At 40.1% G+C, this 22,001-nt stretch overlaps 1 long non-coding RNA gene across 1 annotated transcript in view; it reads right to left on the reverse strand.

Moving 5' to 3' along the window:
* LOC130598855 (uncharacterized) overlaps positions 1-22,001 on the reverse strand; it is a 42,994-nt gene that overhangs the window by 14,498 nt on the left and 6,495 nt on the right. The window contains exon 2 of the long non-coding RNA XR_008972101.1: positions 2,524-2,602. This is a non-coding gene — a long non-coding RNA (uncharacterized LOC130598855). The remainder of the gene's footprint in view (positions 1-2,523; positions 2,603-22,001) is intronic.

The raw sequence follows: 22,001 nt of genomic DNA on the forward strand, positions 1-22,001 counted from the left end.
AGGATTTTGCATTGTAATTCCAATACTCCTTGTAGTACTGGATTCACTACTTGTCAGGAACTCTTCACTATGTTTTTTTGTACATATGTAAGAAATGCATTAACGTAAAGAACACCATATAAGACTGGTGTTTCTGTAACTTGTGTCGTGTCCCCCCCCCCCCCCCCCCAATAGTGATTCCTTACCTTTCCTTCTTTCTTTACTTGCTGGTTTTCCAAGTATTTTTACACAGTATAAACCTTTCTTACAATATCCTTTCAGTCTTTCCAACATTCTTTTTGTCAGATCCTCTTAATTATTTTTTATTCTAGAAAATATTTTTAGTCTCTCCTTTGCTTTCAGGCCACATTTTCTGTTCACATTGCCTGCATTCCCCCCTTTCATATCCACTTGCCCTCTCAATATGGCCACCCCTACTGGATCTGGCTGTGATGAAGTTAACTTTCTTCATAGCAGCCCATATGGTGCTGTGCTTTGGATTTGGGGCTAACCCAGTGTTGATAACACACCAACGCTTTAGCTACTGCTGAACAGTGTTTGCGCTGTGTCAAGGCTTTCTCTTTCTCCCACTCTGCCCCCTGCAGTGAGTAGGCTTGCATAGGCAAGAAGCTTGGAGGGGACACAGCCAGTTGACCCCAAGTGATCAAAGAAATATTCCATACCATGTCACATTATGCTCAGCAATAAAAACCAAGGGAAGGGGATTCTGTATAGGTAGCCACTGCTCAGAAACCAACTGGGCATCTGTCTACTTGTGGAAGGTGCTAAGTGGTTGCCTTGACATCAGTTGGTTTGTTTTACTTCATTTTTCCTTCATGAGTTTTTCTTCCTATTCCTCTTCTTATTCTCTCTCCTGCCCTGCTCTGTGGGGAGAACAAGAGCTATGTGCTGCTTAGCTGTTGGCTTGTGTCAACCCCCTGTAACAACTCCATACATCTTATCTTTTATACCTTACACAGACCCCCAGTTTCCAAAGGTAAATCATTATTTTAGAAACTTGAAAATTGGTTCTGTATCTAAGAACTAATGAATGAAGATCTACTTAGGACATTTTAGTGTTTGGAGTTAGCAGTGTTACTCACTTCATCTGAACCTCTTTGCTATATGCAATCTCCTCTGTTCCATACCTGAAACACACCTATTAAGTCCCACACATGCTGACATATGTTTATAGCACAGTTAAAGGATGAAGCTGTTCTGCCTGCAATCTATGAGTCTACTTATGAAGATCCCTGGCAACTTCACAAATGCAGCACTGGAGGTGGCTTGAAGCAGTTTTATCCTTTTCATTGCACTTCTGTTGCCAATGCCTTCTGGCTGCTACTGGAAGGAATTGTGCCTCCTTCAGGGTTCTTCATGATATATGAGGAGTCCCCTGGTCTCTCGTGGGAGGTTGGGTAGATCATAAACAGGAATGGACTCCAACCTTTCTACTTACATCACACAGAGGTTCCTGAGGTAGCCTATCCAACTGCTCTGTTCCTTGCCTGTCTGCAACAGGCAATGAACACAGGATCTGCTGGAACTTTAATTTCTGTCACATGTGAGAAAAGGAAGAAATCAGAAGCCCATTTTAGGATCAATCCATGAGGGAAGTACTTTGCTGTCTGTTTTCACTCAATTGCAGGATTATGTTCTCAGCGATGTAAGATTGCACAAATAGTACTGAACAGGGCTGGAGAAAGGTGATCCCAATTACTTACAAACAGTAACTGTCATCTCATCATAGCCACATTAAATTTTAATTTGCGGCTGTCAGCTTGTTAAAGTACCAGTTCCACATCTCCTTTTTCATGGATTAAAAGCATAGTCATGCATCTACTGCTTTTATAACTCCTAAGTTAATTCTGCAGCAGCTTGAAGTATGTCTTCAGTACTCTGAAGTCATGCTGAACTCTTTGAAGTGTCCAGCAAATGGGAAATTAACGTACCGGAATAGCTTCACTGGAACCAAAGAAAGTGCTCATTCAGAACACTTTAATCTCAACCATCTAGAAATAGTGAAAGGAGGTATGAAGTGACACCACAGCTTCAGAGTGCACATCAGTAATCAACATGATGTGATGTTTTTGCTATGTATCTTCCCTTTGTGGAAGGTGAAAAGAGAGAGACAGCTCTTTACAAGGAGGCTAGTCTTCCTACTTGGTTGAGACATAAAGGCTCCTTTATCATCACGGACCTAAGGGGCATGCGGGCGACTGTGTAAGTTTGCATACTGTAACTTCATCCTGCAAAACTCCAGGTAGAAGAACTTATCCTGAACACACCGTCTGATATAGCGATCACTATAAGCAAGTACGTGATGTCAGTTCAAGCTCCCATACTTTCGCTATAGGATTATGCTCTGTTCTGGAAAGTTTAGAGACTCAAGGTTGCTTACTTTAAGACCATTTCACTATTACCATTATTTGCTGTTGCTGGTGCCATAAAGAAGATGGTACTCAGATCACTCAGATCTGACTTTAAGATAAAAGACTTTATGAACACCCACCAATTTATTCATTAGGTGTGACAATATTATACCTGGTGCCTTGGACTCATCATGTTGATGCTGAACTCAAGTCCTGCCTTGCTTATTTCCATTGTTGCAAGTTTCCCTATTCTATAACAAAAAAAGACAGCCAATTATTTCTCTGTTACAATACTACTCAATATTTTGCCTGGGATTTCTACCAAGAATAATTTCCCTGGTAACAGAGTTTTCTGTAGTCTACAAAATCCAGTAAGAATCAGTAAAAATCTTTATTACCATGTTGTTCAGAGGCTGCACACAGCCTCTGTGAGCAGTGTGCCATTGATGCTTACTGTACAAGGCTAATCATCTATGAGTTACCATACAATTGTGACTGCCAAGATCAAATGCTACAAACCTTGAAGAACAGCAGCATAAACAATAGCATTATTCTCAATCGGACTTGCAATGGAGAATATGCTTCTGAGGTTAAATGAGTTTCGTGGTGTTGTTTTTTAAAGTAGAGATGTGTCTTACCTAAGTAGAGCTGTAGCACACCCAGATCTTTTCATGTACCTCCAAGTTTTTCAAACAGTAATTAAAAAAATCGGCTCGTGTATTAACCAAAGTGTAGCAGGAGGAGGCATCACATATCAATGCATCAAAATTTCCTCAAGCGGAAGCCACACCAAATCCCTGCAAATCTCAGTTCTTGACTGATTTTCCAAGGCTTCTGCATGCTCAAGTGCGATGGAGCTGCTGAAGGTGGTCACTAGGTGGCAGACTCTCATCCACTGAAGGAGGCGTTGAATTTACCTCCCAAAATCTGCTGGCAAAACCCTTACTTGTTGCAATAGTAGGTGGATTTTTCAGTGTTATCTGACCACTTCTGTAATACTCCAAGAAAACATAAAATGAAGAGAGACAAAACCAGTTAGAAAACCGATTTTTTTGTCATGTCTTTTCCTTGGGAAAAAGAATATTCTAGTTTGTCATGTTTTATTGTTTTATAATTGACAGGCCTGCTTAAATCTCTTTCCTTTGTTCAGACTGATTAATCTAGTCAGTAGCTTATTTCCAATAGAACAGACCATTTCTTGGGTAGTGGAAGTAGGGTCCATGACATAATAATATTGACTACAGGGTATGAATGTAAGCACACAAGGATAAACAGAAGAGTAAGATCTTAAGTAACCTTAAGTTAGCTGGAGCATTGGTAACAGTCTAGTTCTCATATCATACATCGAAGTGGGAACTACAAAACCCACAAAAGATGCTTGGAAAATAGTTGAGCACTTCAAAACACTCTGAACACAGTGCTGCCATAAGCACTCCGGCACCTGAGCTGCAACTGCTAATACTCCCCAAACTTACATAGCCACTACAGGAAATGCAGCTTTAAAGGAGTGCATGCGCAGTTAAACACGCTCGGTGCTGCTAACAGGGTCACAGTTGGTCCCTTCAGGTATTTTAGATTATATGTGCCATTCAAAGGTTATTTTAAAATATATATATATTTCCTTATCTCTGAGTGGTAATAAAAATATATTGGGTACAATCCCACCAAGCCAGTCTTTAACTAATGTGCAACAGGCTTGCACAACACAAAATTTGAACGAAATAAACCATTAGGTATGTGCTGTTGTTGTGTATCGAGACTCTCTAACCCACTTTTATAAAACAATATTTAGGTTTTACTTTTAGTGTCCCATCTTTGATTGGAATACTTACAGATGGTCTGCTTCCCCCAAGCTTCTAACCCACGATGCTTTTGTACTATTCCTTGTGCCAAGGATGCTTGCTTGGCTTAACCTATGTGAAGATCTATTATGACTTTAATAAAAAGCATGTTCTATATAGTCCCCTTGCCACAGTGATACAGAAGGTGGGGTTTGTGCTTTAACAAGTACTATTACTGTTGTCATCAACAGGAGTTATGATTTGGCAAACAAACATCATATACTATAACATGCACAAGTAAAGCTGGAGCAGCTGCTCAGTGTATTTGTAATCTCATTTAAAATAAGGTTAATGGTGGGCAGAGGGTTTCTCTTCATTCTCCTTGTAGACTTGCCACTTTGCACACACAGCAAACTCCTCAGCTCTTAGGGGCTTGTTATCAAAGCTGAGGAGAGGTACATTGTTAGTTAACCAAGAATTAACTTGGTTTTGATAATGATCTCTGCTGAAATGCTCTCTTCCTCAGAGTAGGGATGCAATCCAGAGGGCAATGTTTGTTCTACCTGATACTAATTAGGGAAGTTGCAAGTTGCAATTTGCAGCAGAAAGTGTCTGTGTTCTCCTATCTTACTGAGAATCTAGGAGAAACAAGAATTAAACTTTCCTATACTAATGAAACTTCCCACTAACTTTTAACATATTTCTATTCAGTATTATTCCGTAGAAAAACAAATACCCTTTACGATCACCTCTATTTTTCCATTTCTTTTCCATCTGCATATTCCTTTCTGTTCCTCTGCTTTTTAGTTCCCTTATTTTCCATCACCTAAATAAGACAAATTAGACTAAAATCTGTGTTTGTCACTAAAACCTGTTTGACAACATGCATAACGACATCTATGTCTTAATGTATAACCACTCATGCTAAATCAAGCTTTCATGTAGAACATGAGCTCTCGTTTCCTAACATTTGAAATATTTCACTTTGAAACTGTAAGATTTTCACATTATTTTTTAAAAATTAATAGTCAGAAAGTGATTATATTAAAATAGAGAAATATAACCCATTCCTCAAAATAAAGAACAAGAGATTCACAGTTTTCAGTCACTATTGGAGCCAGTTTGTAGGTTTGGAAAGAGAGCATTGTGCCACTTCGCAATGCTTTTACACCCAAAATCTTATCCATTCAAGGATGCCAGAGGTAAAAAGCTCCCTTTGAGTGAACAGACACATTCTCAACATGTCATGTGGGATAATTAAACGCTTCAAAACCACAATATCCAGGCTATGAACCCAAGCATTTGATATTTTTAATTCAGAGCATGCATGAATATCTACGATTGTGCAATTCTGCTCTTAACTGAGGTTTCTTTGAGCTATTGCTCCATAAATATTTAAAACCGAACAGGAACCTACTGCCTGAGCAATCTGTCCTGCATCCTTCCTTGCATTGTGCTTAGTTCTTTAGGAAAATTCTTGCCAGGAATACTCACCTGCCTACTAAATCTGAAAAAATAGCATTTCAGATGCTATCCCTTCTCTATAACTCTCCTCAAAGGCAGAGCCAAGGCATTGCTGCTCTGGACAATGCTTTCATTGCTACACAAAGGCATTTCAGGCTTCTTAGACAGCATTCTGAATAGTCACTTTGAAAGAAGCCTTGCTTTGCTACAGCCCAAATCATCCTGCTTAGATGAAAGCAAGCTGTCAAAAGCCAATTCCCCTTCTAAAAGTCAATACCTGAAATATAAGGTCACTGACTTAGAAGCACAGGATATTTCTTGTTGCATCCAAGAAGTTAAAGTGTGCCTTCCCTGCCAGTCAGTCTCTTGACAGTTTTAACGCTTAGTCCAACAGCATCTTACAACCTTGTTACCTCCTTTGCAAGTAAAATGCTAGAGGAGACAGTTTCAGGCATTAAGACAGTTACACTCCATACAGTTTACTCTAAAGCGCATAGTCCTGAGTATCCAGTTTCATTGCAAAAGGTTATTGATAACAGTGATGCCATCGTAATCCCTACACAAAGTCTTTTAAGGTCCATTATAGCATTTCCTTATTAGCTCAAAGTTAGTGTTAGATCTTTAACTAGAGTAAAAGATACAATAAGATCCAATGCTTTACAAAGGCAGAACAAGAGAAAAACTACCTCAATTTTACTTGGCAAAATGAACCACAAAAATAAATTAGTTAGAAGTGCAATATTTCAGTCGAGATTTTCTGGTTGGTTTCAAATGATGTAAGGCTGTAGTTGCCCAAGGGAGAATAGCCAAAATGGTGCAGTACAACATTTGTATTCAGATACTTGGTAACACAGCAATTATAGTTGCAAGGACTAAAGTTGTAGCAGGAGGTAGAATCTATAAAACCTAGCACCCAACAGATACCTAGCACCCCCATTGCCTGCTCAGCATACAGTTCATATAGAAGGATTAGTAAGACTGGCAGAACATGATAGGATGCGAACTCAGTAGTGTAAACAGTATTAGTTGAAGACAAAAGTGGGTAAATCCTCTTTCCCTGAAGTGTAGCCAACAGGGAATTAATCAATTTTAAAAGGAATCAAATTTTCTAAGCTAATTCCTGTGCCACAGCGTATCCTATTTAACACTACTAAGAGCAGCTACCTCTAAAGCAGCTGGTGTTCACACCACTATTCCAAACAGTGAGCAAAGACAGTTCTGGCTACAAATGGCAGCAAATTCCACTGTGATAACCAAGGGACACACAGCATGCTTCAAGTGAAGTTTTCAAAGAGCTGAAATATTTTAGGAAGGAAGAAACCTTGGTTATTAAAACCTTAACAAGAAAAATCAATGCAGTACATTGTACAGTATTCTCATTTCTTTCCCAACTACCGGTTTTCTTTGAATCATGAAACTAAACAGATAAAAAGGGTCACAGCCAAGTCTGATTTTTATGTTCCATACCAAATACTTCATCAACAAATAGTTGTTGTACAGTGGATGCTGTATATGCACACACATGCTCTTTTCAGAGTGGCATTTGAAAAATCCAGTTCTGATACAGGCAAACAAGCCACTACCACATATCTCACAACTGGGGTGCATGCCTACAAGGAACAGTGTTTTGCTCTGTGCTGTTGTTTCAGTGGCAGGCTATAACCTAGGCCAGAGTGAGCTGTACATGAAAACCACAGTCAATAGTAGAAAACAAAGAATCTTTCCATCCTTCAAATACTGCATTCCTTTCTTAGACTACTCCATTTGTTAAATCTGGCACAACAAAGCCATCCAACAGAAAGTCAGGGGTTTTGCACAGACAGCTTTAAAATAGTGTTAAGATGTTAATTTGCTGAAAAGGCATGAATTATGAGACCTCAGGCTTATGGCTCCTTGACTTTCTGGATTAGGAGTATGCTCCTTTCAGTCCTCCACCCATGATGCAGCCAGGACTGATGCACAGCTCTCGGGGTCCTTACAACACCCAAGACTCTAATGGCTCTGATCAGCCCCATCTGAGCCTCTTGTCCATGCAAACTCTCCCCACTGGCCTGGGAACTGAATTTAAGCCCTGGCCTTTACTTGGCCCATGTCTGAGCAGTGTTGCAGGTATGCTGTGCCTTGTAGCTTCCTGCCTTGACACTACATGCTGGAGACCACTGGACTACTAGCTAACCATCTGTCCTCTGTTCTTCTTCCTTTGGTGGGAATGTGGTTTGCCTCCCTTGCTGTCATCCTGGGCTTCTGACTTGCCTGTTCCTGCTGCAGCCTGACAAGAGCCTCACACCATAATGGGTATACGCTGCAGCTGTAGTAGAAAGAAAAGTTGGCTTTTTCCCTTTTGGTGCTTGGTCTCTTTGCTGAAAAAATGCCCATTTCATGCTAATATCTGCCTGTAAATGCATGAATTTAACATTGCACAAAGAGTAAAAATGGGCATTTAAGGCTCAGTGATTCTCAAGAGCAGAGGGGGAAGGGAAGTTACATGGGGTAGAACACAATGACACACTTAGCAGCATTTTCAATTCCAAATGAACTGGGAAAAGCAGCTGTCTTATATCTGTGCCTGTAGAAGGCAAGGATTATTTCATGTGGGAGCAAGGAACATTTAATGGTGTCTGGAAGCCACGTATGTTTTTATTTATCAATACACAGAAAACAAAGTGCATGTCAATACTTTTGCAATTTTACACTTAATGTAATTACTCTTATGTTACAAAAGGTTTTTGTTGTAAACTATCAAAAAATCAGTATGTAAAGGTTTATCTTATCATTTACCAGGTACAGGCTGAAGTCATTAACCTGGACTTAAAAACCCCTAAAACAGTTTTAGTTTCTCTGACCCATTCAGTTGCTTTGGGATTATGATCATATTTGCTCATCTGAATACCAAAGAAACCAATTTCCTTTTCTGAAACCTATTCACTGGAATCTAGCTTTGCTAAGTAGCTTGCATTTTATTTCTTATTCCTCCCCTGATACAGGAAGCCTTTTGCCTTTTTCTAACAATGGTTGGGTAATTCAAGAGTAGAAAACATCATATATTCATTGAAATGAATACACAAAACTAAATTTCAGGAACAGCTTTGTTGGTTTTCTGATATGGAGCTTGAAAACTGACATAAAATTTTCACTCCTAAGAATTCATTTACAACACTGAATAGAAATCTGTTTGGCACAGTATTGTGTCAGATGCTATTTGAATTCTAGTTCAACAGCCTCTCTGTTGCTGTATGCACGTTCACTGCACGAAGTTAAACAGCAACAAGATTTCGGATCATTTCAATTTTACTTTATCAAAAGTTTATGCCCGTTTCTTCACTTTTGAGACAGAAGTTGTTTTCTGTTCTATTAAAAAGCATCCGCTCTTTAAAAGAGAAAGGATCTGAATTTTTTGACGAAACTGAATTAATGAAACTACATTAAGAATTAGTTTCCTTAGCAAGTTCCCTTTACTGGTGTAAGGCAATAGATACACCCAAAATATTGCTGAAATAGGTAAAAGAGGAAAGCAAATAATCACTTATTTTCAGATAACCCTCCAGTGCTAAAATACCTTCTGTACTCCCTTGCATAGCTTTCCTGTGTAAGCTGTATTAGAGCCAGACTTCAGTGAAGGCAGGTCTTCTCTTGATTGAAAGGTAAAGCAACGTTGTGTAAACATCAAGTCAAGCAGCACATTTAGTCCTGTTTCAGAGACAAGTGTCACTATGGCTTATGTATATGTATTGCAGAAAACAAAATCCATACAGCTGTGTCATTCAGAATTCGTCACACAAACATGCGTTTTCTGTGGCTCTGTAGTTAAACACCCCTAAGAAGTGCTGTATCTTTTCAGGCTAGAAGACTTTTGCAATTATCTTACCAGAATTTGCCTACTATGAACCATTGAATTTCATCAGCTGATTCCTTTACAAAGTCTATATCCTCCAGCAGAGCTGGTTGTATCTTCTATGAACAGATCATTATTAAACCTTTACTGAAAGACTTCAAGGAGATGAATTTAGCATATTCATAAAGAAGTTGTTCTAGCAGTTAATGAACCTCTTTAGTAATAATTTGAGTCTAATTTCTGTCTTTGGTATAGCTTTGTCTGGTAGATTAAAGAGCCATTTTTCTTCAAAACCATACATATACAATCCAGGCAAGCCACCTCCAATGCATTCATTTTCTTTTCTCATCTTTTGTGATACCAACAACACCCTACTTAGGTTAAACATTCCAGCTGAGGTTGGAAGATACCTCTGGGGACTGTCTGGTCCAATCCCCCTGCTCAAGCAGGGTGTGCTGGAGCAGGTTTACCAATACTGCATCCAGCTGACTTTTGAATATCTTCAAGGATGGAGACTGAAATCAACCCCTCTGGAAAACCTGTTCCAATGTTCAACTATGGTTAAAAAGTGCTCTCTTTTCTTGTCTGAAAGTTTGTGCTCCTTTGTGCTTCTTGACACTGGTCACCACTAAGAGTTTGGGTCCAACTTTTTTTACACTATCCCATCAGATATGCATCCATTTTAATAAGGTGTTCCTTGAGCCTTCTCTTCTCCAGGCTGAACAATCTCAACCCCTTCCTCATACAACAGCTGCTCCAGTCCCTTGATCATTCCTGTGGCCTTTGATGGGTAGCCCCAGGATGGCCATTTTCTGGCTGGGTGGATAATTCAGCTCCTTAAAGCAATATAAATTTCTCTTTTCCTGAAGCACTGACAATTCTAAACTGGTGTTCCTACTAGTAGTAGTAGTTTCTCAGATGTTTGATGTGTAGCTCACAGACTTGAGGTTAAGCTTCTCAAACTGACATCTATGAAGATGATTTTCTCACAGGTCAGAGTGACCGGAAGGCTTTTAGGGGGATCTAGTTTGCAACAAATATTCATATTGAAAACATCTCTTATACAGATGGGACTGTTCTCTTGCCCTTTAACCAGAAGCTCAGGTTACACAGGAACCGTGAACTTAAATACCTGGCTACTGTGTAGAAACCTGACTGCCAAATTAAAGCATTTCCATGGAAGTAGGAAGTATTACCATAATTCCTTTAAACTGTTTTACTTTCTGTCTCTAATGATATTTTTTTTTTTTGCAACTCAGATTTTCCACTGTTGCTATCAGCAGTTAACCTCAAAGAAGAAAGCATTACTGTAAGCAGTGCTGCAGGCAGTAACTAACATGCAAAGCAAAGCAGTTAAAGCAGGGCTAAGCGACCCCCTATGTAAAACATCAGCAACTGTCAGCACTCCGTTTATTCTACCACCTTTACCTCTGCTGAGCTACTACACTGCCTTGCTGAGGCTTAAAATTATTAACATGGGCATCAGTGATTAATTGTTCCAGGATGAGCCAAGAGCTATTACAAGCCAAACAACCAGGAATTATTCCAGAACTTGTGCGTGTGTCAAAATGAAGTTTGTAGGCAAGTTTCTAGCATGGTTAGGAAATGTTATCAAACAATTCTTGATGGAGACAGTCTCCTCAGTGCTTCCATTTCTTGGAATCTTCTTACTGAGAAAAACAATGTTAAACAAGATGAACACTGCCAATTTACCTCTGAACAGAGCAAATAACCTAAACCAACTAAGAACCATTACCTGTGTATTGACAGTGCGTAATATATCACACAGAAGTGCAAAATGCTCCAAAGGTGAGCCTAGTATTTAGCAAACAACTCATTCCTGCACTACTGTGGAAGAAGAATTAAATGAAATAATAAGCTATGGCTGGAGATTAAATATGCAGGATCTCAGCAGCTTAACAAATAAGATCCCTCAGAAACTGGTAATGAGAGGGGAGAAAGAGGTCTCAGTGGCAGCATAGCTCCAAACCTAGTGTTGAGAGGTTGAACTATAAGAAATTGAATGTTATATGGTTGGTTTTGTGCTTTTGTTCTATTTTTACCTTTTCTTTTAAAGCCTGTAAAGATGTAACAAAACCCAGCTCCTCAGTAAAGCTCAATTTTAGAAATGTCCCCTTTAAATTGCATAGCTACTTTGTCTTATTCTGTCAATTTTCACATGAAATCAGATTCAATTCCTTGGCACCAACAACTCACCATCTGATAGCTGCAGTAAAATACATCAAATATTTCAGTAAATGAGATGCTGATGGGAAACGGAGAGTTGTATAAACTTGGGCAACAATTCCTTAAAGTCTGTCTGCTTCCTGGAAAGATTTGAAGGCCCAAAGGAAATGAAATTTACTGCAGAAAGTAAAAAGGCAAGAAGACAGAACTAGGAAAACGACATGAAGGGCTCATCTGGACAGTGAAAAAGCACAGTGAAATCTTTGCCATCTGGTAAGGAAGAAGACACGAAAGGACTGTGGAAAGAAGAAACAGTTTTCATCGAGACAGGTGGTCAGGCAGATAAAAACAAATATCAAAGATGCAAAGCTTGGAGGTTAAGAAACAGGAATCGGTGGATACCGTCTAAGAATAAAAGATTTACTTATCTTTTCAAGGCCAAAGAAGTCAGATTTAAAGAAAAACAACAGGTAAAAGAGCAGGAAATAAAGAGGAAAGAGACTGGGATTTCTGGACATTTCACATTATTTTATTACATACGGACAATTTCATTGTACACAGGTTAATTTTTGGTGGGAAGAAGAGGAGCTACTGTAATCAATATTGCACACTGAGAGCAGCCAAACTCCTCTTAGGTCTAGACATTGTGATTAACCTCTGGCAGTGTTTGGGCACGAGCAAGAATGAACTAATTGCTTTTTCTGGGCTGCTTGGTTTCTAACACAGTTACTAGTATGCCCCCAAATCTGAACTGAACTTTAAGTGATCTGTATTCATATTTCACTTAGCACTTCTTAAATCCATTAGATAAAACTGAGCCTAGCAGAAACTGAAAGGCCTAATATGATAGAAACAAACTGAAGCAAACCCTAGAAAGGTTAAGAAAAAAATAGATATCTATAGCACCCACGTGAAACACTATTAGGGGCCAGTTTTCCTGAGTGCCACATCCCAACCTTGACCAAGATTAATTACTAAGGTTCAGTATTCAGCTAAATCTGCAAAGTCTTTAGAATTCAGCTGTACTGGAAGCTTTCCTGGACTGACTAAAACTCTGAACATTTTGTCCCGACTTGTACCACATATATTGTAAAACCTGGAATTAATTCTTTAAGAGCCTGCCTACTGCAATTGTTCTAAAGCCTTATTTAACAAAGGAGAAAGAAATGTGAACATTCCCAATGATAGCTAAATCCCTGATAATGAAAGAAAATAATGAGATCTGATAGAGGTGGAGGGAAGGCTGGAATTTGCTGTTCTCTGCATTATCCTAAGCCTATTGATCAGAAACAGACCATTTTACAGCATCTCAGTTATCCCAAGAAGGCACAGATGTGTGTTGTGCTGTTGCACTTACAGCTTGGCCTTCAGAACAGTTCATACTGTGCATAACCCTGGGCCACACAAGAAACTCAGTCAACAAATGGTAATAGAGGGGCCTATAGGCAGCTCCCGCTTGGTAACAGCAGCTGCACTACCTCCGTGTCCTTGCCTTTATCTACAAGTGAAGCAACAAGTTCTCATGTGAGCTTTCTGTTTGACAGCAGAAATGATGAATAAAGCTGTTTTAAGAAAAACCTGTAAGAGCTCAAAAGACCAAAATACTGGATAACCATTTCATGGATGGGATCTGCACGGTGTGCAGTTCCTTGACCGGAGACATGTTGATGCCATGTAAATCAAGTGTTTCCACCAGCTGAAAGGATGTAAGATTATCTATATTCTCCTCCCTTTCTTTATAGTTTTAACGCAAAAAAGTGGTGTTTTAAGAGATATTTTATGGAGTCTGAGAGCCTTTCTTATGGGGATCATAATAAAAACACATCACCTCCTGCAGCAAAAGAGTATGTCAGTAAGAACATGATAGGTCAGCAGGGAAAGAGCTTTGTTTGAGGGTTCAACATAGCACCTAACACAATGTAACTTTTTAATTAAATCATTATCTGCCTCCAGGACAGTCAAACTCACTTCAGATAAGTGACAAGCTGCCAACATTTCTCAGTTCTACACAAAAATACCCATGCTTCCACCAGACCTAAATCTCAGGTTTTGCCCTGTGGAAGAAAAGCTTTATATGAAGCTCTTCACTAAAATCTCATCCACTAGAAAAAAAATCAATATTAACTCAGTTGAGGAAGCTACAATATATACTCTCAGTCTCCAGAAGTGTTTGAGTAAGACCTGCCCTCTTTCCCTGCTTAACTTTGTCAATGTTCAAGGCCCGGTTGGATGGGGCTTGGAGCAGCCTGCTCTAGTGGAAGGTGTCCCTGCTTCTGGCAGGCGACTGGAACTGGATGAGCTTTTAAGGTCTTTTCCAAGCCAAACTATTCTATGATTGATCAGTGGAGAAGGAAGGAAGTAGACAGCCTGTGAATGATCAGGCATAGCCCAATATAGTGGATTCTGCTAGGGATGCCATTTTAGGAAGAAAAAAAAAATACATGTTACATTTGGTTGCTTATAGGACCTTGTTGTCCACTTCCCTCTCAGTGGTGCTGATGCAATACACAATCTTTTACTATTTGGAAACCTCCTGTACATGCCTGCAGCTGTAAACATGGCACAAGGCAGACATGCATCCATCCCCCAGTTAGAAAGCAGCTTCTTCCTCAGGGTCCCTAGTAGCAGCTCATTTGGCATTCCAAGCCCTGCAGCAGTTTTCCTTCCACCAGATTTCTTTTAAATAACTTTCAGTTTAACCTGGCATTAACAGTCACCTTGGCATGCTGAATACCTTATTTTTTTCCCCCAATTTTATTTCTGCTCACAGTCATTCTTTTTATTTAAATTGTTCCTCAGTCTGTCCACTTTTTCTTATATACCAGGATTTTTTTCCCTCCAGAAAGCATGGCACAGTATGTGTTTTCCGTTAAGTATTCAAGCATCCCAGCAATGCTAACGCAATTCAAGGAAGATGTAGGTGACATAGGTGCTCAGTGATGCACCAGAGCAGCATTTCAGCTACGTGGTTCAGACAAACCTTGCTCTCTTTGACTTCCAAAACACAAGTTTGGGTCTATGCCGGATTTCTAAGTGCGAGCATTACCACATTGGACAGCATTTGGATACAGGTTTTTCTTTGGATCCAGCTTCTTCTGTCTCAGTAGTGACTTCATCAAAACTCTGGAAACATAGAGTCTGAGAAGATAAAAGTGCACCTCAGGCCAACAGTCCTGTAATTCCTCCATAATTCTGTATTCAGGGAGTAGCCATATGCCCTTTCACAAAGTTTAACTGTTCCCCTGGACACTATTCTGTTTAACGATTTTACATTACAGCTTTTGTAGCATTTCGTATGGCCCCTGTAAGAGTCACCTGTGTCTCTTGGCTTGGAAATGTACACTGAAAACAAAGTTTCTCAATGGATTTTCTTTCTCATTATTAAGACAGAGAAACTGTCACCTTTAAGACTGGCTGTGAAATCAGTTCATGGACTACTTCACCAAGTGAGAAAATGGTTTTCCATACAGATCCCCAAGAATAACCCACTTGAAGTACTGTGTGCAGTTCTGGTGTCCTCAACAGAAGCTGCTCCCCAACATGAAGCTGCTGGAACAAGTCCAGAGGAGGCCACGAGGATGATCAGGGGCTGGAGCACCTCTCGTATGAAGACAGGCTGAGGAAGTTGGGGCTGTTCAGCCTGGAGAAGAGAAGCTGATGGAGACCTCATAGCAGCCTTCCAGTATCTGAAGGGGGCCTATAGGGATGCTGGGGAGGGACTCTTCATTAGGGACTGTAGTGACAGGACAAGGGGTAACGGGTTCAAACTTAAACAGGGGAAGTTTAGATTGGATATAAGGAAAAAGTTCTTTACTGTGAGGGTGCTGAGGCACTGGAATGGGTTGCCCAGGGAAGTTGTGAATGCTCCATCCCTGGTGGTGTTCAAGGCCAGGTTGGATAGAGTCTTGGGTGCCATGGTTTAGTGTGAGGTGTCCCTGCCCATGGCAGGGTGTTGGAACTGGATGATCTTAAGGTCCTTTCCAACCCGAACCATTCTATGATAATAATTCTAAATATTCGGTCATTTAAACGAAGCCCCAAACTACCAAGTTACTAAAAATGTTGCTTCTTTGCCCACAAATAATTTTCAAAATACTGTTGCTGTCTGAATACCTGGTGTCTGAGCATCACCACTGCAACCTAGGAGACTCTTTCCACATTTCTGAAAAGTCCAGGTAAAAAACCTACACCCTGATATTACTTTTTTTCTGCTTCTTTGTTTTCATCTCAGCTTTTAGTGTGATGCCTTTTGCAGCTGCTCCGAGCTATTCTGCTAAATACTCAGTGAGGATAAAATCTCTCTATGTGTATTTATGTGCAGTTGTATGCACACAAGTATGTGTATACAAGCCCACACATCTATATACAAACACCTGGCTGCAAAGTTTCACTGTTAGGACATCTCAAAGGCCATTTCAGATCTTTCTGTGTTTAATCATTCCTGCCCACACTGACAGGTAGCTTCAAATTAATATCTTCAGATCTTGCATCGCTACTGGGTACACTTCTGAGGTTTTTCATTTCCTCAGAATTAAGTGAAACTGTTCAGAGACACTGGAAGCTAATTGTGTTTTCCCTTGAATGACTGCTGTTGTTGCCTTGATGCACTGTGAATTTCTTATTGCTCTTTGTATTGGTCCACCCAACTCCATAGCGCAGAGCTACCACATCTAACTTGACTCCTTGCTTACTATTTCCATCCATGTCAGTTGAAAATGTTTCTTTTTTTTTTACCTTTACCATAAACTGTGAGCAGTTTTCAGCTCTGGCAGCTTTTGGTTGATTTAATAGAATTATAGGATCATAGATTAGTTAGGATTCATAGAATAGTTAGGGTTGGAAAGGACCTTAAGATCATCCAGTTCCAACTCCCGTGCCATGGGCAGGGATGGCTCACACTAGACCAGGTTGTCCCAAGCCCCATCCAACCTGGTCTTGAACACTGCCGGGGATGGAGCATTTACCACTTTGTTGGGCAACCTGTTCCAGTGCCTCAGCACCCTCGCAGTAAAGAACTCCTTGCCCACAGCATGTTCTTTGTTTTGCAGAGGTCTCAAATTCTGTGGTTCATCTAATTTTGTATTAATAGACTGATTAGTGGGAGAGTATTCAGGTTTGCCCACACATTAGCTGTTGCTCAGAACTCTTGGTGATATTTTCTATTGGGTCATGCTGCTAGGCCTGTGTAGACTTCTAAGCACAGCTACTATTACTCTTGCTTTTATTTCTTCTTGGCCATTCTGGCTGCTGTCTTTCCAACAAAGTGGCTATGATAAAGTGCAGTGTTATATTCCCTCTCATCGACATGAACAGAAAAACTGGAAACAATTATGTGTCTGAATCCCAGGATTCCAGTATTTTAGCTTTGTTTATTTTTTATCATCAATATCCTATTTACTCAACAGTATAGTCACATAATGGCAGACTTCTTTCAACAGCTTCTCCCTTTCCCTTTATTCTATTCCTTTTATGCTGTTTATGCAGTAAAACACAGAAAATGGGAATACCCAAAAGAATCATGGTAGCAGTCTACCACTACGTGAGACGGGGTTTGCTGTGGGGGATACAGACCTATAGTGGGAATGAAACCACACATTCCAGTGATGGTAGCTGAAGTTATTTTCTGCAGAGTTGTTTCTCACATTACCTCTCTGCTATCTTGCCATGGGGGTAGCCAGCCAGTCAGAGACACGACATCCTCTTTAGGTTGTTATGAAAACAGCAAATTCCACCCTTGGTTTTCCACTGGGATTAAATGAAGTGCTCAGTAAACAGAATGGTCCTACCTAAGGCAAGTCTTATATTATATTGAGAGGTAACTGCCATTCCCTTGCTGTCTTTCATCAGTTCACAGTATATGAAACAGCCAAACCGGTAACGATTTACATAACTTTCATCTTGAAGCATCCCAAAGGCTTTACAGGGATCATTTTCCCTACTGTTAAAACACAATAATCTTTAGCACCCAGTAACGCTATACAAAATTACAGGACAGGAAATAGAACACTAACAAAAATCCCATGCCCAGACTAAGTTTGAAGGTATTTTGCTATATAGTGAGCAGATTTTAGCAGAAGGCAAAGGTTTAATGTCTTGGACAAGTAAATCCTCTGGAACAACCCAACAGAGCTCCCCTATCCATGTGCTTCAAAACGGCTTGAGACATCAACACCTTGGAATCAAACCATGTTCAAGCTTCACAGACTATGCTTTCTTAGGCTGCCACTAAACTATTTTATACTGTGCCTTTTTGAGGAACCCAGCCAGGAAACTGTGTCAAAATCGACAGCCATTTGCCGACAGTCATTCAATCAAGCATGATATGCAGGCTTTGTACATAATGCACTGTCACTGTCCTGAATAAATTATAAGCACAGAAATAAAGCAATGCTGGCAAAAACAAGCAGCTTCTTCCTTAAGACAGAGGAGGAACAGCCAGAATATTTAAGCGCAGCACACAGATAACAGGAACTAAACTCTTCCTTGAGTGCAGAAGGACTATCACAATATAAAGACATTATAAAGGCAGGTTTACCTGCATAAGGTTCTGTTTGATCATTATTCTTCTGAATTGTTTCTATTTTAGTAACTGAATGTTAGTGACTGCAAAGAGATTATGAAGATATAAAGATGGGTAATACAAGTAACAAGATGGATTAGCATTAGTGAGAAAATGAGAAAAAGGAGATAAAGGCATTAGAGCAAGGAATAAGCAGCCTATGCAAGATGACAGCCTCAAGAAATCAGCTTAGGTCAACAGAGCTAGTAAAAGGAAGGGAAATATTTCCTATCTAAGTAGATTAGCAGGGATCTCTTTTCAGGTATTTGGACGCATCTGTTTATTCTGATTGTGACACTGTGTTTAGAACTAGGGATGTGCCACCTGAAGGACTTTTAATAGTCTCTTAAAACGTTGCTACAGCGGAGCTGGCTGTTATAGAGGTATGAGCATGCTGCCAGCTAGGTAAAATACTTGCTGCAAGCCTAAAGGATGCAAAATGGCTTTTTGGGGTGGGGTTGGAGGGGGGAAGGAAACCCTGTGGTTGCAATATTTAAACAGAGAAGTAGAACATGAGTCCTACTTGGGAACTTGGAGGTGTTTGACAAGAGTCAAAAACATCCTTCTGTTACTTGACAAGTATTGAAGCTTTTTCTTTAAACTGAAGGAGAAGAAAAGGCATCTGTAACATGCTGACTAGTAGCAAAACAAGCGATTGTCTGTGGAAATCAGTGTCCTCAGTAGCAGGCTCTGTCTCAACATGGAACAAAGCACGGTGGCGCTGAAGTTTAGAGCACTGCTGCCATCTGCAGGGGTTCATCCTTGATGACACTCCAAACTTCGTAAACTTGGGGGAATCTAAATGGCCTCTGGAAACCGGCCCATCCAGCACCACACTGTGGTCAGTATGTCAGACTCCATCACGATTGCTCTTTTGTTTATACCACCCTCACTTGGACCCAGAAAGACCAAATACATCCAAGGTCAAACTTCAAACTAGTCAAAGGTAAATTGGGTCTATAGTTAGCAGTTTTATTTCACTCCCCTTTTTCAGGCTGTGCCCTTCCTGTGAGCTTATTTCTAGTACTGCAAAACATACACCTAGTCTATTATGAAATGTTGCAAAACTGATAAAAATTAAATTTATTCGAACTACTGCTCTATATAGAGGCATAATTGCTCAACATGGAACAATCCTGCCCTCAGCTCAATGCTAGTCTTGTATGTGCTCAGGTACTTATATCTTACTTGTATAATATAAAGGCAGCACGTTACAGAATGTATAAAAGAAGAATCCAGGTTAGGGAAGGAAAAACATTTCCTGGAATAGACAGCTTAGTGTTTGGTACAGACAGAGGATAAAGGAACCAGTCAGTCCAAGTGTTACTGGTGGTATATGGGACCATCTGCAGTTTAGATTGTCTGCACAAAAGACATGAGGAATGACGGCTAGAAAGAGTTAGGGATGCGATCATGTAAAGACAGAAGCTGTATCCATCTGTGGATGCAGATGGATACAGCTAGAACGACATATGGGACCGAGTAGTAGGGCAGTAAATGGGAGAAAATGGGATTATTTAGTGCTGGTGTTAGGTGTAAATCAATGATGAAGTTACATGTAAACCCTTAGTATACTAGAATGAGATGAAGAATTGTTGTGCTGACATGCATGGAGGCTACTAGACTTGATTAGGTAATATACTCAGGGAACAAAATATAGTACTGTGAGCTAAAGACACTGAATGAAGAATCATGATGCCCTTCATGCCCTGGGATTACAGGGGTCTGTACGGTATGTCAGAGATGTTAGAATAGACTGGAATAGAGTGGAATGGACTATATTAATTGGAAAGAACCTACAGTGATCACCTAGTCCAACCTCCTGACCACTTCAGGACTGACCAAAAGCTAAAGCATAGATCTGTCCAATGTTTTCTTTAGACCTTCTCTTGTTATTACTGTACTTAAAAATACCTTGTTATCTAACACAACACTGGCCTAATTCAACTCTAATTGAGCTTTGGCCTTTTGTGTCTTCTCCCTGCACATACAAATCACAGCTCTGCCCATGTGTTCAAGGCACTTATTACTGAAAAGAAACATAATGAATTCAAATATAAGGACGAGTGTGAGTTTCAGACATTATCCCTCTAAATCTCAATTCTAAGCACAAAGTAAATGAGGTAGAGCAAACACGCTCCTGCTTTTGCGGAGACTAAGAAAACATCTAGACTTCTTTTCATATGAAAGTACTGGCTGCCGAGCCATTTTTCCTGGCCTCAACAGCACTGAAGACAAACAGATTCACTTCCGATTCCATCAAAGTTCTGACTTATCTCTGGCATCTAACACATTGATTTGTTTCTCACTTGGAGAGTTCAGGTCGGGTCAATTTCTGACTCTTCTTGATTTTTCTTCCTCAGGGTTCTCCATCCTACATTCAGCACAAGATCACTTGCACAGCAGAGATAATTAAATATTTAGGATAGACAGAAAACATTTCTCTTTGTGTGAACCCCAGATAAGGTGAAAAAACAATCCTCACCTTCCAATGCCTTTTATTTGGTAAATGCTTTGCTTCTCAAAAAGCCTAATGTCATGGACAGCAGCAAGAGCAGCTTGTTACTGACAAACTTTAGTTTTGAAAGTATTTGAGGTTAAAGCACAACTTTAAAAGGAATGTTGAAACTTACTTTCCAGCTTTGTTTTTGTGATATGATGATTAGACCCTGCAGCCTTGAACCTGCTGTCAAAAACCTGAAGTTATAGCAAACAATAGAATCTTTCCAGTTTACTGGTAATACAGGCTGTAGAGCTCCTAAGTGACTGAAATAAGCCTGAAAGTGTCATTTTTAGGCTCTGAAGCCTTCATCCCTAAGAATGCATGAGCTCCATCTTCTCTGGTACAGATTCTTCATGGACTGCAGTGAGTATACTTCTCTGCCATGGAACTCCTCTTCCTCCACAGACCTTGGTGCCATTCTCGTGTTCCTCACTCTTTGTTCCCTTCTTCTCACTACATTCAGCATTTTATACTCTTTCTTAAATATGCTTTTAGAGATACCACCAACTTGACTGTGTCCTGGGGTTGGTCTGTTACGGAACTGACTGCAACTCATTGTGTCCAGCACAGGGCTGCCCTTTATATCTTCCCACAGAGGCCACCTCCCTCTGCCCCACTACCAAAACCTTGCCACCTACACTCAATATAAAGTGACATTATAAAGGATATGAAACTAACTTCTGCTCACATGTGCTTTATACTCAGGGCCTTGTCTCTCAGGGTATAGCAAGGTAATACAGTGGAGAGATGACTATATGTGGGACACGCATTACAGAAAATGACAGGCAGATAGTGTTGGAAATAGGAGTCTGAAGAAGACAGTAGTCATGATTTGTGCAGTAAAAGTGCACTATGGAGAAACAGATTCAATCCCAGCCTTTGCCGTAAAGTGACTGAGCAGTACTTAGCAGTTATTTAAAATAAGGATGACCAAGTTCTCTAAGCCTGGGAGATGTTTTTCCTTCAAGATAGCAATTTACAGCTAAAAGATTAACTGAATGAGTATCCAATCCTATCTTCATAGTAGCAGATACTTAGAACAAGCTGAGTATTCTCGGTATGACAGGACACACTAAGGAGTGTGGCATAATCCCAAGAGGATTTACACTGTGTGAGCTCAGACCATTGCTACCTAAGCTCTCTCTGGGCTTCCTAGCTCAGCCCAAAAGTGCCTGCCACCACACAGCTCTGTTTGCACCACACTGCAACAGAGCTAGAAAGCTCCATAGACCTGAACTGGCTTCTCATGGAACCTGCAAATTGTGTCTCTGAATCCACAGTATGGTTAATCTGCAACACAGATAAATCATCCACACATAATTAA

This window comes from Pezoporus wallicus, unplaced genomic scaffold (assembly GCF_028554395.1).
Source record: "Pezoporus wallicus isolate ANWC-B61680 ecotype Strahan unplaced genomic scaffold, APGP_CSIRO_Pwel_v1 contig_6382, whole genome shotgun sequence".
NCBI classification, from domain to species: domain Eukaryota; kingdom Metazoa; phylum Chordata; class Aves; order Psittaciformes; family Psittacidae; genus Pezoporus; species Pezoporus wallicus.